The sequence below is a fragment of the Pseudopipra pipra genome, chromosome 1 (assembly GCF_036250125.1).
Source record: "Pseudopipra pipra isolate bDixPip1 chromosome 1, bDixPip1.hap1, whole genome shotgun sequence".
Lineage (NCBI taxonomy): Eukaryota > Metazoa > Chordata > Aves > Passeriformes > Pipridae > Pseudopipra > Pseudopipra pipra.
Genome location: NC_087549.1, coordinates 12,894,413 through 12,914,381, shown reverse-complemented (window position 1 = coordinate 12,914,381; position 19,969 = coordinate 12,894,413).

Genomic DNA, 19,969 nt, shown 5'->3' with positions numbered 1-19,969 from the left:
ATTTGCTGTCATTCCAAGTCTATGGTAGGCTATTTGCTCTGGGCTCTTTCTTTTTGTTCCCCCTCTTTTTTTTTAGAAGGACTAAATTAAACTACCGCAAGAAGAGGAATTTTTCTATTTCCTGTTAATTTTCTTCTTCCTTTTTTCTCTCCTTTTTTTTTCTCTTCTTAGGACAGAGAATTCTAATGATCAGGTTTGACCCCATATATTCTCCCACCTGCTCCCTTACAAAGCTCCTGCCAAAAAACCTGTTTTATAACTCAAAGTAGCAACTCATCTTGAATTAAGTCAGAGCAAAAGTTGTGGTGTCTCTGCCTCCCCTGATTTGGATTGTATTTTTCTAAGTATAGCACTTTTTCTCCCAGAGGATGCAGCAGAAGCTGACACTGCCCTAGGGAGACCAGGCTGCTCCAGACTGCAGCTGCAATGAAGTGCAAAATAGTGAGACATGGCAAAACCTTATTGATTCTTCCTCTCTGCCCAGAAGATGACACAGATGAATGTCACATCTTCAATAGTCCCTGCTTGCCCCAGGAAAAAAATCCCCCAGGTAATTTACAGACTCTTATGCTCTACAGGCTCAGGGCTAACTGCATGGGAGTTTTAGCCCTGCAAGACAAAAAAAAAAAACCAACTTTCAAAGGTGGGAATCCCAAGGACAGTATCATCTAATGGAAGAAATAGATGTGTTTGTTACATTGACCTTTAAGTTTTGAAGTATCCTCTAAGCAATTCACACTTATTTTTGCCCTGCTGGTGTATTCACATAGTTATAAGGGGACACAGGATACTTGAGAAAAGCATCCAGTTGCATTAAAACATTTTTAAAATTGAAAATTGACTGAATGGCCCTAAAGCATTTTAGAAATCAGCTAACTGAATGCTTTTATAATTCTTCCTCCACCTGGCTCAATGCAAGTGGTGTCACAGAAACGTGGTGGGATGACGCACACGACTGGAGTGCTGCTATGGGGGGCTACAAGCTCTTCAGAAAGGACAGGCAGGGAAGAAGAGGTGGAGGGGTGGCTTTATATGTTAGAGAGTCTCTTGACTCTGTTGAAGTTGAGGTCAGCAGTGACAAGGTTGAGTGCCTGTGGACCAGAATCAGGGGGAAGGCCAACAAGGCTGACATCCTTGTGGGTGTCTGTTACAGACCGCCCAACCAGGATGATGAAGGAGATGAATTATTCTACAAGCAGCTGGCAGATGTCTCAAAATCTCCAGCCCTTGTGCTTGTGGGTGACTTTAACCTGCCGGATATCTGCTGGGAGCTTCATACTGCAGAGAAGAGGCAGTCAAGGAGGTTCCTGGAGTGTATAGAGGATAATTTCCTTCATCAACTGGTAAATGAGCCTACCAGGGGTAAGGCCCCACTAGACCTACTGTTTACAAACAGAGAGGAGCTGGTGGATGATGTAGTGGTTGGAGGCCGCCTGGGGCATAGTGACCACGAAATAATTGAATTTTCAATCCTCAGGGATGTAAGGAGAGCCATCATTAAAACCTCTAATCTGGACTTCCGGAGGGCAGATTTTGGCCTATTCAAAAAACTAATTCAAGGCATACCCTGGGAAACAACCCTTAAAGGCAGGGGGGTCCAGGAGGGATGGACATGCTTCAAGCAGGCAATTTTGAGCGCACAGGAACAGGCTATACCAGTGTGCCGAAAGGCCAGCCGGAGGGGAAGACGGCCGGCTTGGTTAAATAGGGAGGTTCTGAAAGAAATCAGGGATAAAAAGAAAGTTTACAGACTGTGGAAAAAAGGGCTGGTTACTTATGAAGAATTTACGAAGAGAGCTAGGTCATGCAGGAAAAAAATTAGGGAAAGAAAAGTGGAATTTGAAGTTAATTTGGCTAATTCAGTTAGGGATAACAAAAAGTCCTTTTATAAATACATTAATAGCAAAAGGAGAGGCAAGGAAAACCTCAGTTCTCTGTTGGACTTTGAGGGAAATATAGTTAACAAAGATGAGGAGAAGGCTGAGGTACTTAACACCTACTTTGCCTCAGTTTTTAGCAGTAAGACAGGTGGCCCTCAGGACAACTGGCCTCTAGAGCAGATAGACAGAGACAGAGAGCTGAATAGCCCTCCTGTATTCCAGGAGGATGTAGTTAGTGACTTACTGAGCCAGCTGGATCCCAACAAGTCTATGGGACCAGACGGGATCCATCCCAGGGTGATGAGAGAGCTGGCAGAAGAGCTTGCCAAACCGCTCTCCATCATCTTCCAACAGTCCTGGCTCTCTGGGAAGGTCCCAAATGATTGGAGGTTGGCGAATGTCACCCCAATCCACAAAAAAGGCTGCAAGCAGGACCCTGGCAACTATAGGCCTGTCAGCCTGACCTCGGTGCCTGGCAGGGTTATGGAACAGATCATCCTGAGTGCAATCACACAGCACCTTCAGGATGGACAAGGGATTAGACCCAGCCAGCATGGGTTTAGGAGGGGCAGGTCCTGTCTGACCAACCTGATCTCTTTTTACGATCAGGTGACCCACCTGGTGGATGAGGGGAAGGCTGTGGATGTGGTCTATCTAGACTTCAGCAAGGCCTTTGACACTGTCTCCCATAATATACTCCTGGAAAAGCTGGTAGCCCATGGCTTGGACAAGTATACCCTCTCCTGGATTAGGAACTGGCTGGAGGGTCGGGCCCAGAGAGTGCTGGTGAATGGAGCTGCATCCAGCTGGCGGCCGGTCACCAGTGGTGTTCCCCAGGGATCAGTGTTGGGCCCAGTCCTGTTTAACATCTTTATAGATGATTTAGATGAGGGGATTGAGTGTATCATCAGCAAATTTGCTGATGACACTAAATTGGGAGGGAGTGTCGACCTGCTGGAAGGCAGGAGGGCTCTGCAGAGGGATCTGGATAGACTTGAGAGATGGGCTGATTCCAATGGGATGAAGTTCAATAAAGCCAAGTGCCGGGTCCTGCACTTTGGCCACAACAACCCCATGCAGTGCTACAGGCTGGGCAAAGAGTGGCTGAAGAGCAGCCAGGCAGAAAGGGACCTGGGGGTACTAATTGACAGGAAGCTCAACATGAGCCAACAGTGTGCCCAGGTGGCCAAGAAGGCCAATGGGATCTTGTCCTGTATCAAAAATAGCGTGGCCAGCAGGAGCAGGGAAGTGATCCTTCCCCTGTACTCTGCATTGGTGAGGCCACACCTTGAGTATTGTGTTCAGTTCTGGGCCCCTCAGTTCAGAAAGGATATTGAGGTGCTGGAGCGGGTCCAGAGAAGAGCAACAAGGCTGGTGAAGGGACTGGAGCATAAGTCCTATGGGGAGAGGCTGAGGGAGCTGGGGTTGTTTAGCCTGGAGAAGAGGAGGCTCAGAGGTGACCTCATCACCGTCTATAACTACCTGAAGGGAAGTTCTAGCCAGGTGGGGGTTGGTCTCTTCTCTCAGGCACTCAGCAATAGGACAAGGGGGCACGGGCTTAAGCTCCGCCAGGGGAAATTTAAGTTGGAAATCAGGAGAAAATTCTTTACAGAGAGAGTAATCAGGCATTGGAATGGGCTGCCCAGAGAGGTGGTGGATTCACCATCCCTGGAGATTTTTAAACGCAGATTGGACGTGGCATTGAGTGCCATGATCTAGTAAATGGACTGGATTTGGACCAAGGGTTGGACTCGATGATCTCGGAGGTCTTTTCCAACCCAATCGATTCTATGATTCTATGATTCTATGATTCTAAGTGGTACTGCTTTAATTTTTCACTGGGAACTTCTAATCCCTGTAAGACATATATGCCTGCACAGAATAGTTAAGGGACATAAACTGACTGAGGTCCCCAGCTACTTATTTGGGTTTGTGCCTGCCTAAGGGGCTCAGTAATCCCAAGGCTTCTGTATAGTCTGAGAGTGAAGACACCTAATGTGTTCCTGGCAGTGCCCCTTCAATGGTAGCAACCTTGTGAGACCATTTCCCCTTTTGATCCGTCACAGGGCAAGTACTCCACAGAAGAAGGAAGATTTTTTTCATTAGAAGTGAAACTGAGTTTTATGAAATTCAAAACTTCCTGCACTTCTGCACCAAAGCTCTCTGGGTTCTAATTTAATGGGAAATTTGTCATCACTTTTATTCATCGGCCAGGTTAAAAATTTATCTCAAGTACAAAGGCAATTCCTTTTCCCAACAACCTTTTTTACCTCAAAGAGTTGAGCCATTGTTAAGTTGTCATGGTTTGAAAATTGCCCCCCCCCCCCCAGGAGTTGGGGGGCCTAGAGGTGCTTGGGTGCCAGGACAGTCTTCCCTAGAGGGCAGATCACCGCTCATTTTGTTCGCTCCTGTGAAAAATTATATATACACAACTGGTGGAAGTTGTTGGCAATCAGTCTGTCTGGCTGGCTGCTGTTGTGTCTGCTGCTGTGTGGGTGTAGAAGGCCCAGGGGGTGGCAGGGCCCCCTTTCTTCCCTTCCGGGGAAGGGGGGCCCTGAGGCCCCCCAGCTCTGCTTAAGCCAGGGTTGGAGACAGCATTGGAGTGAGTGTGTGTTGTGAAGGAAGGGATTCACAACACCTGAAGGTAAGAGGGAGAGAGGAGCCAGGCCCTCTTCCCCCCCCTTTGCAGCTAGACTGCGGAGGGGGCTTCTCCTTTCCCTTTCACTGTAAAGTGGAGGGGAGGCTCAGCATTGGAGCCGAGCCAAAGTGGACGGGTGGAATGCAGCCCTGTGCCAGGGAGATAACCCCAGGCAAAATTGGAGACGGACCGGAGAAAGGCCTGGAGGATGTCCTTGCAGTGATTAAAATGGAGGACAGCCGAAAACTCAGAGAAGGAATGAAGATTCCAAGACGCGTATGTGTGATGAGCTGACTGAACTACAGCAGCACGGAACAGAGGTATGAGAGAGAATGACACAGCGGAGATGGCACAGAACCAAGGATAAAGGACTCAGGGCTATCTGCTTGGACTTCGTGAAGAAGAAAAGACTTCAGCAAACAGCTGGAGGTTGATGGAGGGAGTGAACCCTTTTCCCTGAACGCTCCCATGAGAGAAAGACTGCTTTACTTATCAGCCTGAAGAGCTTTTCCTGGATTAAAATTAAAGGGAGCGGCTTAAAGGGACTGATAGAAGTGTGTAATATTATGTATATAGTTGCTTGTATACTTGTACAGTATTTATTTGTACAGTAATAAATGTATATATACTTCCCCTTTTCCCCTATAGAAGCCTCTTGCCTGAAAGTTTCTCTTCGACGTTGAGATAAAATTGTGGGAAGGGGTGGGGGAAGCCTGGAAATTGGATTTTGGATTTTTGTGGTGGTCTCAAACCACCACATAAGGTCGAGTGTAAGGCACTCATCACAAAAAGCACCACCAGAACCTAAACCAGGGTCTTTTCAGCACTGGTCACTAGTGCAAATCATTCTGAGTACCATATACAAATTGCTCCAAGCTGTCTGAAAGAAGATGGGAAGGGATACTTACGTTTCATATGGATTTGTCAAACAGCTCCAAATGAACTAAGATTCGTTCAATAGCAGGATTTAGAGAAAAAAATAAGCAAGGAGTATTAAACATCTTGGGGTTTTTTAACACAGCTCTCCTGTATTGTATACTGCCAAGCAAGCTGCATAAATTAGGTCTGAACAAAACTATAGTATGTCTTTAGATAAAAATCTGTGCTCAGAAAATGATTGGCAACAGCTTGCTTTCAATATGCACTCAGTGTGGCTCCGAACTTTTGTCTGTTGTGAATCTGGGACTATTCAGCATTTTCATAGACTATTGTACTTTCTTTGGAAGTCATCTACTGAATTTGCAATTAGTTAATAATAACATCCACATTGTTGCACAGACAGCTGTTAACCAGCACACAGCTGCACTGCTGGCTGGGAGGCAGTTTTGCTGGGTGGAAGGGTCTATCCCCGAAAGTACTGGCAGGAGCTCAGAGGAGTCCCTGAGGTGCAAACTCTCTCTGGGAGAGTGTGGCAGTAACAAACTTCATGCAAATGGTTTACAAACTCACTGATCCTGGAACGTTTTCAATCCTGCTCGTTTACTGCTCCCATTTTATTTTTCTCTTTCAAAGATGCTTTATGCTGTTGGGAGGAATGACAATAATTGCCCAGAACTCCAAGGCCTTTCAAATTTGCATTCAGGAAACTTTTTCCTTTCCAAAGACACCCTCTTTTGGCCCTTTGCTCCCATCATGTATTATTCTCTTGCCTCAGAAAATCAGCTTTCTTCCACTTTGTCACTCCTTGTCTTATATTAGATAGTTATTTGGCTTGGGTTTGTTTGATTTTTTTTAACCTTTTGCTATTAATAATTGCTTTTTGTTCAGGCCTCTGAAATAGGTAACAAAAATCTTCTCCCTGTGGACTTTTTGTGCTGGCATAAGGCAGAAAAATCCAGGGAGTACCAGTCTGGCTTATAAGAGGTACAGTTTTGTTCTAAATTTCTTCATTATTTGATAACAGAATTTTCAGGGGCAGATTAGACTCTTGAGATGATTTAGGCGTTGCAATTCAATAGCATTTGATTTTAGGTACCTCATTACATTTAAGGTGACTAATACACAGTAAATGCAGCTTCAGGGATTTCTACATAAGCATGGTAAAATTTCCAAGGCCAAAGTTGAGTACAGAAGCCTAATTGATTTTGGAAGGATATCATTGTAATGGCTAACATGGAACATATTCACCTGATTGACAGAATTCAGCCTTGCTCTCCACTGCCTTCTCAATGCTGGGACCTTCGCTTACAGGCAATACAATATGAGCAGCCAAGTCCTGCCATAAACTAACAGCTCAAATTAAGTGCCATGATCCCTTCTTCCAAGGAGCAAATCATCAATATCCCTTCACACCTGGAAGTGGACTACCTGACTCTACTAAGGTAATTTCCATTTCTGTAAGCATGCAGATAACTGGGAAGTAGATCAGGTTTCTTAAATAAGTATTAGATGTAGAAATATCTCCTTCCTTCTTTTGTCCAACCACCTGGTTTTAGGAAACTTTCTCCTATCTTTCTGAAATAATCCCTAAATATAAGGTTACAGACACTCAAATAATTCCGGTAAAGTTTTTTCAACCTTGTGAGAAATGCTTAGCTATTTTGGGAACCAGAAAGTGAGATTTTGTGATTTTGTATTTTTCCTAATAAATTCTGCTAATTTTTTTTCCTGAATAGTCACCAGGAAGGGGCTAAAGGTCCTGTTCATACACAAACCTTACGGTATTATACCAAGTGGGTCACTGGAGCAGGGACTAAACTGTTTCCACAGCACCTGGCAAGTGGGCCAAATGTAACACTACAGTACAGCTTACTTACTCCCAGCTGAATATTTATTTAGACCCCAGCACAGGACCATTCAGGTAGAATGGCCTGGGCACAGGAAAGTCCTACATTGAGTTCCTGTAGCCATTTGTATTGTGGCATGTCAATTTATTTATTTATTTATTTATTTATTTATTTATTTATTTATTTATTTATTTATTTATTTATTTATTTATTTATTTATTTATTTATTTATTTATTTATTTATTTATTTATTTATTTTCTGGCCAGGGCATATTTTTTTGCTTTCCTGACTTCCATATTCTGGATGAGGGCCTGAACTGCTGAGCAAGGAGTGTTGGAGGCAGCTTGAATGCACGGATCATGGATCTAATTTGGCTCCTCTCTGAGGTTGGTGAAAGAATTATTCTGCTTCTGATGTTATTTGGACTTACATGTGATATAATTACTGAAAAAGCACAGCCTCACTCATTTCCAATAAGTTAGCAAGTGCTGAGAGATATAGACCTCAACAAGGCTATGCTGGGATGTCTTAAATATCAGTGACCTCCGGGGTCAGACAGCCACCTATGAGTCTTTCATGTGTAATCTATGCTCTATATTAAATAAATAAAACTATTTAAAAAATTAAAATATCTGATTCTGACATATTAACACCTATTTCCTCTTATTTCTCCCAAATTAATTCCTTGAGCTATATCGAATTTATGGGAAGTGAGACTTTTGGCATATGTAAATGGAAGATAAATAGGGAAAGAAGGCTGAAAACTGCAAAATTTGTGATAATGGGGGGTGGGTGGTGTTAGTGGCCATTATGTACCTCAGGGAGATCAGTTCTTTGGTCCTGTTACAAGCAGACAGGCAAAGGGGTGCTAAATGTTCATTCAAGAACTCTGCTGGCTGGCATGGGAGAGGAAGGAGGCGGAAAGAGCCTTTTTGCATCATTAGTTTCTATGATGATAAATATTTTACAGTAAAACTTCACTTAACAAAGCCAACCATTCTAAGTGATACACTCTCAAAGGTATGATGTCAGTGTCCTCTTCTTGACTAATTTATGTTAGAGTTCTGTTATAGACAGCTGGCAATTGTTGCATATTGTTTGAAAATTCTCTTACTTTATAAAGTACATATAATTTATTTGGTGAACAAATTATGTGTTAACATACTTGTGTGACATTTTCTGTCCCCTTTTTTAAAAGCACCGAAAATAATGTGTATTTAAAATTCTTCAATTAAAAAAAAATGAGAGCACAGATAAAAAACAACATGGAAAACTCTTAATGAAAGATTTTTCAATAATTTTTGTAAGTTTTTCTAATAACTAACAAGGCAGGAAAATACTTGAGACAGATTGTTTTCCTTCTGCGCCTGACTCATCCTGCAGTTCAAATCTCTCATAACGTCTCTGGAGCTCACCCATACGAGAAGCAACTGCAGTTTAACTGTGCAAATTCTGCAGTCTCTCTGGCTAACTAACTGGGATTTGGTTAACTGCTTGGGGAAAAGGAAAGAGAAAATTCACCATTTTACCTACTGTTATTAAAAGGCAATATGGGGAAATATAGCACACTAGCTTAACTCATGAAAACAAGAGAAAGTGTATCCAATTTCATAATTAATTGCTTTCTGTACTGAGTATGGACAGTACACTCCAACAGTTTTTTAAATGTTCAATATACAGAGTATTTATGGGCAAGTATGAGCAGGCTATGCCTTGATTAAGACACTTAGGAATGCAGCAGAGGGCAATGAAAACCTAATTCACAAATTCTATGGTTTCACAGCTTGCCTTGCAAGTAAATAAAGTAAGAGGCACTCAAAATGCTTGACAAGAAAGGCTTTCTTATTTGGGAAAGACAGTTCTACAGCACTGCTGGTAATAACGTACTACAAGGAAGACTGAAAAAAGTACATAGAGTCTAAAATTATAAGTATTCTTAAAAGCAGAGTTATCATATCTTCCACATTTTCAGTGGTACAAAACTGTGTGTTATCTGCCTGCAAGCTCTGTAAGACATGCATGTGTTGGGGGTTTTACAGTAGGAGTTCTTTGTGGAGATTCAATTTTAACAACACATTGGTAGGGATTTAGAGGGGTAGATGTTTAGATAGGATCAGTAGAGCTCCCTCGACAGTTTTAAAAGCATATCCCTATAATTCTTTTAAGGAACCTGCTTGAAAGATATTGAAATGCTGAAAGATCCCCCCAAAGTGTATCAGTTTGATGGATTGACCAATGAACAACTGCTATCAGTGAGCTCATGTGTAACAACTATTCCAATGATAAGTTTTGTGGAAGAGTCCTGAAACAGACAGATGAAGACTGTGGGAATTGGTCCGCTGTTTAGAAGCTATGGAAGCAAAGAAGGAAGTTGGACATTTTATGTGCTTGGTATCCTTTCTAGGGACACAAAGGTCCTGTATTTTTCTTGAATCCACATGAAATGTATTTTCAATTCCACTATTTTTATCATAAATACAAAACCTTTCAAATTGTTGTATTTATTTCTATACCTACAGCTTTAGTAAAACCTATCTATAATCAACAGCTAGAAATATACCTACAAATTCATAAACCCTGTAAGTTTTCTGTTTTATAAATAGTGTGTTAGTGACTCACAGAATTTGCTAATTTTGTATCCTCATGTCTTTTAGATGTGTTTCTCTGTACTTTCTAGCTTCTTGATCTTGCTTCCATTTCTCTACCCATTTCAAGATTCAGCTTGTCACAGGAAGGAGGCCCATCTCTACCCCTTAACAGAATGGGACAACACTATTCCTGAGTAGTTCCAAAGCTCCCTGAGGAAAAGGCTGATACCAATTTGGGTTGTTTCAGCCGGTTAATCGCCATGGCGTGGTTCTTCCACTGTGCAGCCTGGAACACTGTGGGTGTCTGCACTTTGCTGGTGCTGTTGGATCATTGGAAACCAAATTATTAACAAGCCTGTTACAATGTCCCAGCGTTAGACCCTATAAACATCTGAAAATGTTATTGAAGTTTGTGCCTGCCTTTGGTGGTTTGTAAAGGGTTCTAGGTTAATACCAGATACCAGCACCATACATTCCTGTATCTTGAAACCACCTTTTCAAAGGGGGAAGGGGCACTAGTTACTTAGCTGCTTGATAAAAAACCAGGTAATTGAAATGTTTGCTCGAGAAGTGAAAGGAGAGATGGGAAAGGGGAAATCAACAGGTTGACAGTTTCCTAATAAACCCTTGCATAAATATATATATATATATGGCAAAAGATGCATTACAAAATAGTAGCTGAATGGATACACCATAATGAGGGCTCAGGGGGAGGGGCTGAATTTATAAGAGAAACTGGGATTAGACAAGATAGTTAAATGGAAGCAAGAGACTGTTAATCTTTTCCCATTAATGTCAGTAATTCCCCAGGTGAAGGACATAAACACAAATCATCCCAAATTGGAGGGAGGATTGAAGGCCATTATGGAACCAATTTGACTAAATCATGACCACTTTGTCGACCCCAATTATAAAGCAGAAGTATACAAAACCTAGAAAGTCTGTCAGGCAAAAATTACAAAATAAAAAAATAAAAGGGAAGGGAGGTATAAAACCAGAAAGGCACAAAACTGAAATGTAACTAGCAAAGGGCATAAGAAATCATTCTATCTGTCCATTGGGAGCAGAACAAAGACAAAGCAAAGGGTAATTCTGCTACCTTACAGAGGGAGGTATAGATATGGTGACCATTGAGAGGTCAGCTGAAAGGGAGAACAGCAAATAGTAGCAAATGTTGGATCCTATAGCAAAGCAGGGGGAAGAGAAAAAATTCTAGGCCTGGATATGATTGGAAATGGTATCATAATGGTTAAGAAAATCCAGAAAATATCCTTGGTTTTTTGGACGTGTTGATGGCTTACAATTGCCTGTCTTGTCAAATGAAACTTGTTTAGTAAACTGGAGAATCCCCATTCTACAACCAGTGTCTACCAGCGTACCAGAGAGAGAGTTGGTGAAGGAGCTAATGTTAGGACTTTTTACTCTAAATATTTTGGTCTTTATTGTTTTCCAGTTCTCTAGGATTTTGATTTTTTTTTCCCCTAAAATTTCTTAGCAACTCTTTTTTTGAATCTTGAATGGATAATGTTGGGTTGAAAAGGTTACCCAGATGATGTAATGGAGCAGTAATTCCTTTATGTTATTTTCATGCACATAAAAATATAACATAGAACACGAATACAGAAAGATCACAGTTATGTTGGCCAAATTATCCTACTATTATGTCCTCCTTTACAAAGCTTCCTGCCAGTTCACTCTCATCTGGGAGCCTGCAAACATGGCAGATGCAAGACTGAAATACTGCACGGGTCAGTAAACCCGGCCCTTTACTCCGATGTGTTCCATATTTCTGCAAGGATACAGTATGAGGACCTCTGCAACCTTGTCTAGCCTTTCTGTCTTTTAGACAAAAAACACAAACACAGGAAATTTGTGACCTTGTTTTTAGGCTTTCCGGGTGTACTCTTTTATGAAAAGGCCATCTTTTCAGTGAATCCAGAGCTAGTTATCTCTCAAGTAAATGAAGGGTAACTCTGGCTTTATTGAAAGACAAGGCAATTTTTGTTCTGACAGCTATGGAATCAGGATAAAATAGTTCCTTCTCTTTTATAATTGAAATGCCCTTTTAATTATGGTTTCTACAGAGGTAAAAAACTTTTTTATTAAATTTGGTGGGATTATTCATTTTACATTACTCTAGTGTAGCCCAGGGATTTCAATCAGAATGTGGAAGATGGCTTCTGTCTCAAAGGCTTTTCAGTCAAAAATGACAGAAACACGCAAGTGGGAAAATAAAAGTGTGGGGGGGAAAAAAGAGTCATTCACAAGCGAAAGAACCAGAGCAGAGATGGGTGAATATCTACCTGACTGTATCCATATAATTAATAATAATTATTATAGTAATTATTTTAATTAATTCTTTAATTGCATTTAGCATTGTTAATATTCTTAATTCATTTTGCCTAATTGATTACTAGAATGAGATTTATTATATTTGCCTGTTTAATTCCAGAAATCCTAATTCACCCTTCAATTTAATCAGTCCCACCTTGCCATTTCTGTTTCATATGTTTTGCTCCTTTCTGTTTTGTATCTTTTGTCCCTTACCTACTGCCTAAGGGGATTTTTCATGACTAGCTATGAAGAACTTCCATTATCCCAACTTCCCTATTACCATAAAGGCACCCGTAACCCAGCACAACTTGCACTAAAATAGAATAGGGAAAGTATTCACAAGTTGAAATAGAAAAGATGTTGCTGCAAATGTCTTGAGAGGAGCCAAAGTAAATGAAGAGAAATCTATGTACCCTACGTACCCTAACACTTCAGAGTACCTTAGTAGTCTCTTTGCAGCTGAAATGCTATGAAGATGTTATTTTGCTTTCTAGTTATGGAGCTACTTCTTAACTAACTCTTTCATCTTTGCTTTTTTGGAAGATGATGCCACCTTGGATCCCATGTTTTCATGTTTGAGGATCTCTTCAAATTCAGTTTCTTTCCTCCTTATTCATAATTTCTTTATTACCAATTTAGTCAGTATGCCCAGTACTATGTCGATTTGTTGTGAGGTCAACCTCTCTGTTAAGCGAGGCAATTTGAAAATCACAAGATAGTATTTTTTTCAGATAGAGCAAACTGTAGATTGGATATAAAAGCAGAACCTGCTAATCATGCTTTGTGAAATGACGTAACTGTGATGACAGCATGCAGAACTTTACTTGTTTCAGACCCGCCTCCATGATAAGAAGACCAGTTTTAATCAATGATAATTTTGGCGTAATTGTGCTTTAGCCCTGCCTGTGACAGATTTGCTCTCTGTCTTATTTCTTCAACTACTACTTCTGATGGCAGGACCTCCTCAAAGAGTCTGTCCCCCTCCCTCTTCTATGCACTGTTCCACAAATAAGTGTTCATTGACCTGAGACACGTGGTTTCCTCTGTGCGTGGCCTGGCTTTATAGGCTGCCTTTGGGATCACATCTATTTGGAAGTCCCTTAGGCAGATGGGAAAATATATCAAAGATGAAATGATAGGTAATGGAGCTGTGTAGCTAAAATCCCTCTCCTGACAAGATCCAGAAACATTAATATGTGTCATGGGGAGTTTCCCCAAATTATTTGCACAATCATTGTAAGCAAAGAGAAGATGCAGGTAGCTAACTGTAATCTTCATAATTCACCCCAGTACCCATTGTCATTACTCCAGTCTGTTGAATAATGTTTAATGTCTGTGGCTTTTTCAGGCTTTATCAAGCAGATATAACCCAAATCTCCCATCTGTCAGTGGAGCGCATTATGTTAAACAATTAATTAAAAAATAATCATATTCCTGGGCAAAGGAGACAGTCTTCTCTTTGGACAGGCACAGCTTCAAGAGAGGGGATGGGACTTGCTTTTCTCCAGGCTTGCCTTCAGCTCAGGGTTTAGCACACCTTTTCTGGGAGACAGGAGCAGTAAATTTTGAAACCCAAAATAATATTGCTGAGGTGTCATAGTGCCTCAGTGAGATTGCTGCCTACAAAGGCCAGCAAAATCTGTCTTTGTGGCAGAAAGGGTTGTCTGTGATTGTGAGGTTTTGTGCTGAATATGGGTTGCAGGCAGAGTGGGTGCTTTGTGCAAAGCTTATTAGAGAAATTCTCTTGTGGAGTCACAAGGTGCAGAAAGGACCCTCTTGCTATCTAAACTCCTCAGAGACGAGCCCAGGTGTGGCTGGGTCAAATCTTAGCCCCAGACTTTGTATAATCCTTCAGACATAAACAATTGACAGACGTAACCGAACTTTTAAACAATTTTGACCTGCAGGATTAAGGATGGCAAATCAAATATATTTATATGAATTTATTAAATTACTTATTTTAATTGACTACAATAATTATAAAGATTAGGAAAAAAGAACTTAATCAGAATTATTTGCTAAACAGTATGTATAGCTATAGCTACTAGTATAATGCACTATTTTTGAACCAATATTGAAGCAATTATATTAAAGCTAGCAAAACTTTAATAAAGCTCTATTAAGTATAACTTTATATTACTTACCCGTACCAAGACCTGTTCCTCAAGTTTGAGGAGTAACTTCAAGGGGTGTTCCCATTCAAAAGAAGGATCTTCACACACCTTAGGGTGCTATGCTAAAAGTCTTCCCTGTGCAAAAGCGGGACTGGCCTCTTAGAGTATAAAGTGACTGTCAGTCATATGCATTTTTTAGATTATGTGTTATCACATTTAATCAGCAAAATATGCTTTGTGCTGAAAGAGGTGTAAGCAACACTTTAGTTTCTTCTGCTCAACACTCCTGACTCTCAGCTCCATATCAGGGCCTGCACATCCTTGCTGCTCCCAGCCCCAGTCAGGGAGTGTGTCTTGCATGTCCTCCTGGTGGGGTCTGATAGTCTGGTCAGACTGGTCTCAGCATTTTTCAACACTAAGAACAGCAGACCCTCCTTGCACTGGTCAGCAGATCCTATTTGCTCAGGCTATCATTAATAAAATTCTAAGACAAATTTCAAGCAGCTGTATCCCCCACTCAGGGACAGTGTTCTGTTACAATTACCTAAATGCCTATGCAATTTTGGAGGCAAAATTTTAGGTGTTTCTTGCTTTTTGAATTACCTAGAACATAAGTGAGGCCTTTGTGCATTATGGTCCTGGGTGTTGTAACCCAAATCCTCTTTACAACACACTTCATGTTCTCTGGGAGGTAGATTTTCCTTTGGCTGTGATAATAACCCAAGGTACCCCGTGACACCTTAGCATGCTGCAACCATTTGGTCCCTGTGTTCATTATTTACTTGCCTGCTCAATTTTTCAGACAAAAAAATTTTAATAGGGTAGGAATTTAATGTGTTTAGTTCAAAGTTTTGAGAGGAAAGTATTTTAGCTATTATGGCTAACAATAATTATGACTAGTACTAAATTGTGTGTAATGAACTGGCCCTTGACTAATCTCGGAAGGAAAAAGCTAATAATGTGTTCAAGCTACTGTATGTACATTCATTTCTATTACACTTTATTCTTCCATTATTTGGGTGTTGGCTAGTTGACAAAAGTACATTTTTCAGAAAGTGCACAAATTTTAACATTTCCTTATGTATTATGTTTATGAGTTTAACCACACACATTACACGCTTTTGAGATAGTTTTTTAATATAACAGTGCAGCAGTAAGGGCCCAAATTACCTGAGCCAAATTAAAGTTAACAACATGGCTCCAAATCCACCAAAGGTGCTCAGGGGAGCTACACATTATCAAGTGGGAAAGTGCACTGCAGCAGTTCTACCATCAGCCGTTTGCAGTGTTCCCAGTGATGTCTATTGCAAAGCATTTAACCTTTGGAAAGAACAGTGATAATAAGCAGGAAGAGAGTCCCTAAACTGGAAACATGCTTTTAAGTACATACATCTATGTTCTTTATTGTACATCATTGTTATTTATTAGACCTATAACCAATGACACAGACATATCTTATCATGGTACATGACAAAAGTTGACTTTTTTTAAGACATAACATTAAAAAAACGTTACTCTAAGTAACAGTTGATTCCTAAAGATGCATCATTATAATAGGGAATCTGTAGTGGGAATTACTGATGCCTTTCAGGGTCATGTGCTTCATGGAGAGAAACAATATGGCAAGTTATATTAGACTGTCTACTCCTAAGAGCATAAGCTAAGCATAAAATCCTAGAAAACCAGAAATAAGAATAGAATTATTTATAAACAGCAGAAAACCATTATTTGGAAACTGGCAAATACTACATATTTGTTTGTATGTGTTGCAAAATAATGGGACAAAAATTCCTGACTTTTAACTTTTCTTCAGCCTGGGTATGTATAAATAGCTAATAAGGATCTTCTGCTTGATGGAGAAAACTATGTTTTGAATGTCGAAAGATGTCCAAGTTTGTAAGATTGGTTTAAAATAGCCTTATTTTTTAACCGATTTATTTATTTGTTTTACTTTAATTGTAGAAGAATAAGCACCAGAAACAAAAACAAAAAAGATAACAGCGGCTTTTCCCAAAATTCTGTTTAAGTGTGGAGTTTTTACAGCTTTTTTCATTGAAAGAAGAAAAATCAGGAAAAAGGGAAAAGTGATCTTAGGTCATTATTAAAGGTTGTGTTCTTGGTACTCCTCCAAGACTGCTTGGTCCTGGCTCAGATAGAGAGATTGATGCTCTCAAAGCTACAATACAGAGTCGTGGTCCTGTGGTTGCACATTCATGATTTATAGTGTCTCTTGACTCTTGTGAATTTGCCTCTGGGAAATTAGCTGGGGATAAGAAAGAAACTCAAGTGACCACTGTTGTTTTCATCCCTTTTTTTAAATGAGTCTTTATGGTGTTTTTTTTTCAGGAAACCATTTGAAAGGGTATATTTGGTTTGGGAGCACTGAAGTGGAGTGCAATGGCATGTTCCATAGCACAGTGCAGTTCGCTGCTTCACTTTATGTCAAGGCTGGCTGATTGCATGGGTTTCCAGAATAAAAATAAATTCAAAAGAACCTGCAGTTAGACTTCAAATACGGGAAAAATATCTGTCAACAAATACTCAGTATATCCTCCCTACCCCCCATCAGATCTGAGAGAGAATAGGTGACCATTTAGAAAGTTTCTGTTTTCTAGTTTAGCTTTGAGTATGAATAAAAGATGAATAAAAGATTTCACACCTTTTATTTTAGTAATTATATCATTGACTACTGCATCTAGAGGAAATCTTTGTTAGTGTTAATGGGCTTTTCCAATGTGATTTCATGCTGATAGAAATAACCATTGCTGAGCTGTTTAGTTAAATATATAGCTGAACACCAGTGTTAGCAATGTTAGGTTATTTCTGCACCAGCACTCCTGCTGGGACAAAAACCCTCCCACGAGAAAATGTAGAATATAAAAGTACAAAATGTTCTACAGACAAGGGGTGGTGAAAAGGATAGCAATATTCAACATAAGGAATAGCTGAAAATAATACCTAAAACTTTTTAAATCTGAAAGCAGAGGCAAGCAAGGAGTTGTAGCCAAGTCTGAGCCAAGATCTTGTGAAGGAGCCCAGAGGAGGGGAATTCTGAGCAGGCTGTAGGGGAAAGAAATATAAAGGGCAGAGGAAATTCACATTTTTATATTTGGAGCGTTCTGAAGCTTGATTTGTGCACGTAGTCCAATTAGGATCTCAGCTATAGTTGGGGCATCTGAGACCCCCTGTGCACAAATGAATCCTGTAGTAATAAATCTCATTATTATGACCCACTAAATCTCTATTTGGGAAATGAGGACGAACATATCCTTATGGCTCTTTTCAAATATTAACTAAAAATAGCTCTCAGTAAAACTTTATTTCCTTATTAGTAATTTTATTCAAAATTGTCCCCTGCATATAATACAATAAATGTTAAGAAGAAAAAGGAAAACCATGGAGTTTAAATTAACATTTGTAAAATGCTGTGCATATATATTCTGTTATGTGAATCTTTTACTATAGTCATGTTTTGTTATTACACAATAAAATAATTTTAAAACGTGTTCTCTGTGAAAGAGATACTCCCATGTGGTAACTTAGACATACTTGACTTTCCATTATAAATTGATAATTGTAGTTTAAAATTATAAGTGGTAACCTCTGAATTGATCTAACATAGGAAATTACTATTTTTACTTAATTATGATCCACTTATGGTTTTCTTCTTTGGATGATGAAACATTTTGGTCATTAACACCAGATTGCCTGAAAGAGTTGCCCTTTCTGTGAGGACTGGAGGGTCACTTGCCTAGAGTAAGGTGAAATCTCAGACTTATCTACCTTTTTTCTGAGGAATATCCTGTTTTATAGTTTATGGATAACTTTTAGGCACATAAATCCAAATTAATAAAGGGATTTGAACATAATAACCTTAGCACTGCTACATCAGTGTTGCTTTGACAATGGACTTTACAATCCCACACCAAAGGCATGAGTTCTCTGGAACAATGGTTTTTTTTCCAGCTTCTGAAAGTGTTGCTCTCTTTTGGCTCATGTGTCTTCATACAGTTTCCCCCATATTTGCATATTTAAATTAAAAAACAGCTCAGATAAGTGTAATTGCTGGAAGACCTGGGTTCCTCCAAGGTAGCAGAGGGCAAAACCCAGCTACAATGATTAACTCTTAATGTAAATTTTGGTGACACTCCCTGCCCCAGCTGAGCTACTGCTGGCAGTTAATGCTAATTAACCATTCCTTGGCAGCTTGAACAATTGCTGAACACTAATGACTGTTGCTTTTTCCATTCTTATACTGAAAGAATTTTGAGAATTCCCAAATCTTCGTTCCTGAAGCCTAGCCATGTCTGAAAGAATGGCTACTGTCTCATGATACATCTATGTATTAAATTGTGGTAAAACCTTGTATAGGACTTCCTGACACCTCATGTGCAAAGGTGAGTTCCTTGGTGGACAGGATGCAGCGTCTACAAAATGCAGGGATTTGGGAGTCTGATGAGTTTGTGTAACCTCTTCACTAAGACGATGGCATCTCTGGGAATGTGCCACGGTATAACTTTTAACACCATAAAGCTTTCTAGGGAAGGTTTAAGGTCCTAAGTTGGGCAGAAATTCTGTGGATTGCTTCTCACAGTTCAGTTGTGCCTCAGCCCCACCATGGACAGGAAAGCACCTTGGATCTTGTACAGATTGGCCAAGCTTAGATTATGGACAAAATTGATGTTCAAGTATTAAGCATGCCATTTGCCTGAGCAGATATTTTTTCCTGTTGCTTAAAGCACGAACTTCATCATAGAATTGTGGGCTCTAGTTACAGTATGTTAGCATGTTCTCAAACACGTGCCATGAAGCACTGCAATTGAAAGAAAAATCTGTCTTTGCCCTCCCATCATTTGTGGTCACTTATCCATCCCAGGGGAGTTTTCTAAGGGAATCACCAGCAGTTTTTCTTGCCAGAGATTCCAGGTGTTCAAGTGATGATTTAGACGACATTTATGTGATCACACCGAAGAGAGTCAAATCTTTATGGTAAGTGACAGCTTTCAGTGCTGGAAGGGAGAATCATACAGCAGGAGGAGTGAGCCAATCCATGGGGATGTGCTCCATGCAGTGACTTAAGATTTTGCACTTTGGAAATATTGCACTGCTCGCATATGCTACATTGCACTAAAAGTGGAAGGATGAAAACGTTTATACTGTCTACACTAAAATGTTTTGTCGTTTTAAGGATATCACTGATGTTTTTCCTACAGTCAAAAATCCTATACCATTTGGGATCGATCTTGTGATCACTTATGTGTACTGCCAGCTAGTCTGATTATCAGGATGTAAGTGTATGAATACACTGGATTATTGAATGAACGGTTCAGTGCTAGACCTGTTAATGTGAGAGACTGTCAGTCATCTCAGAAATCGTACAGGGCTTGCCCAATGAGCACTGAGATTTGTTAGTACATATTAAAAATCTGTTTGTTGGTGTGATTTTTGTAGTTTGTTTGGTTTTTGAGTAAGAAAAAAAAGAAGAAAGTAATGTAGGTTTTAAAAGTGATACCCTAATTACTGAGCAGACTTTTGGAAAAGCCAATCTGAGATTTCAGAGTTACAAAGGGCAGCTGGAATTGTCAGGACTGCCCTGGTTGATGAAAGTGATAGCACACAGGTAAGCTGGGGGTGTGCATTGATTGCTTAGAATTATTGGTATCTTCCATGGAATCTCATACTTGAAAA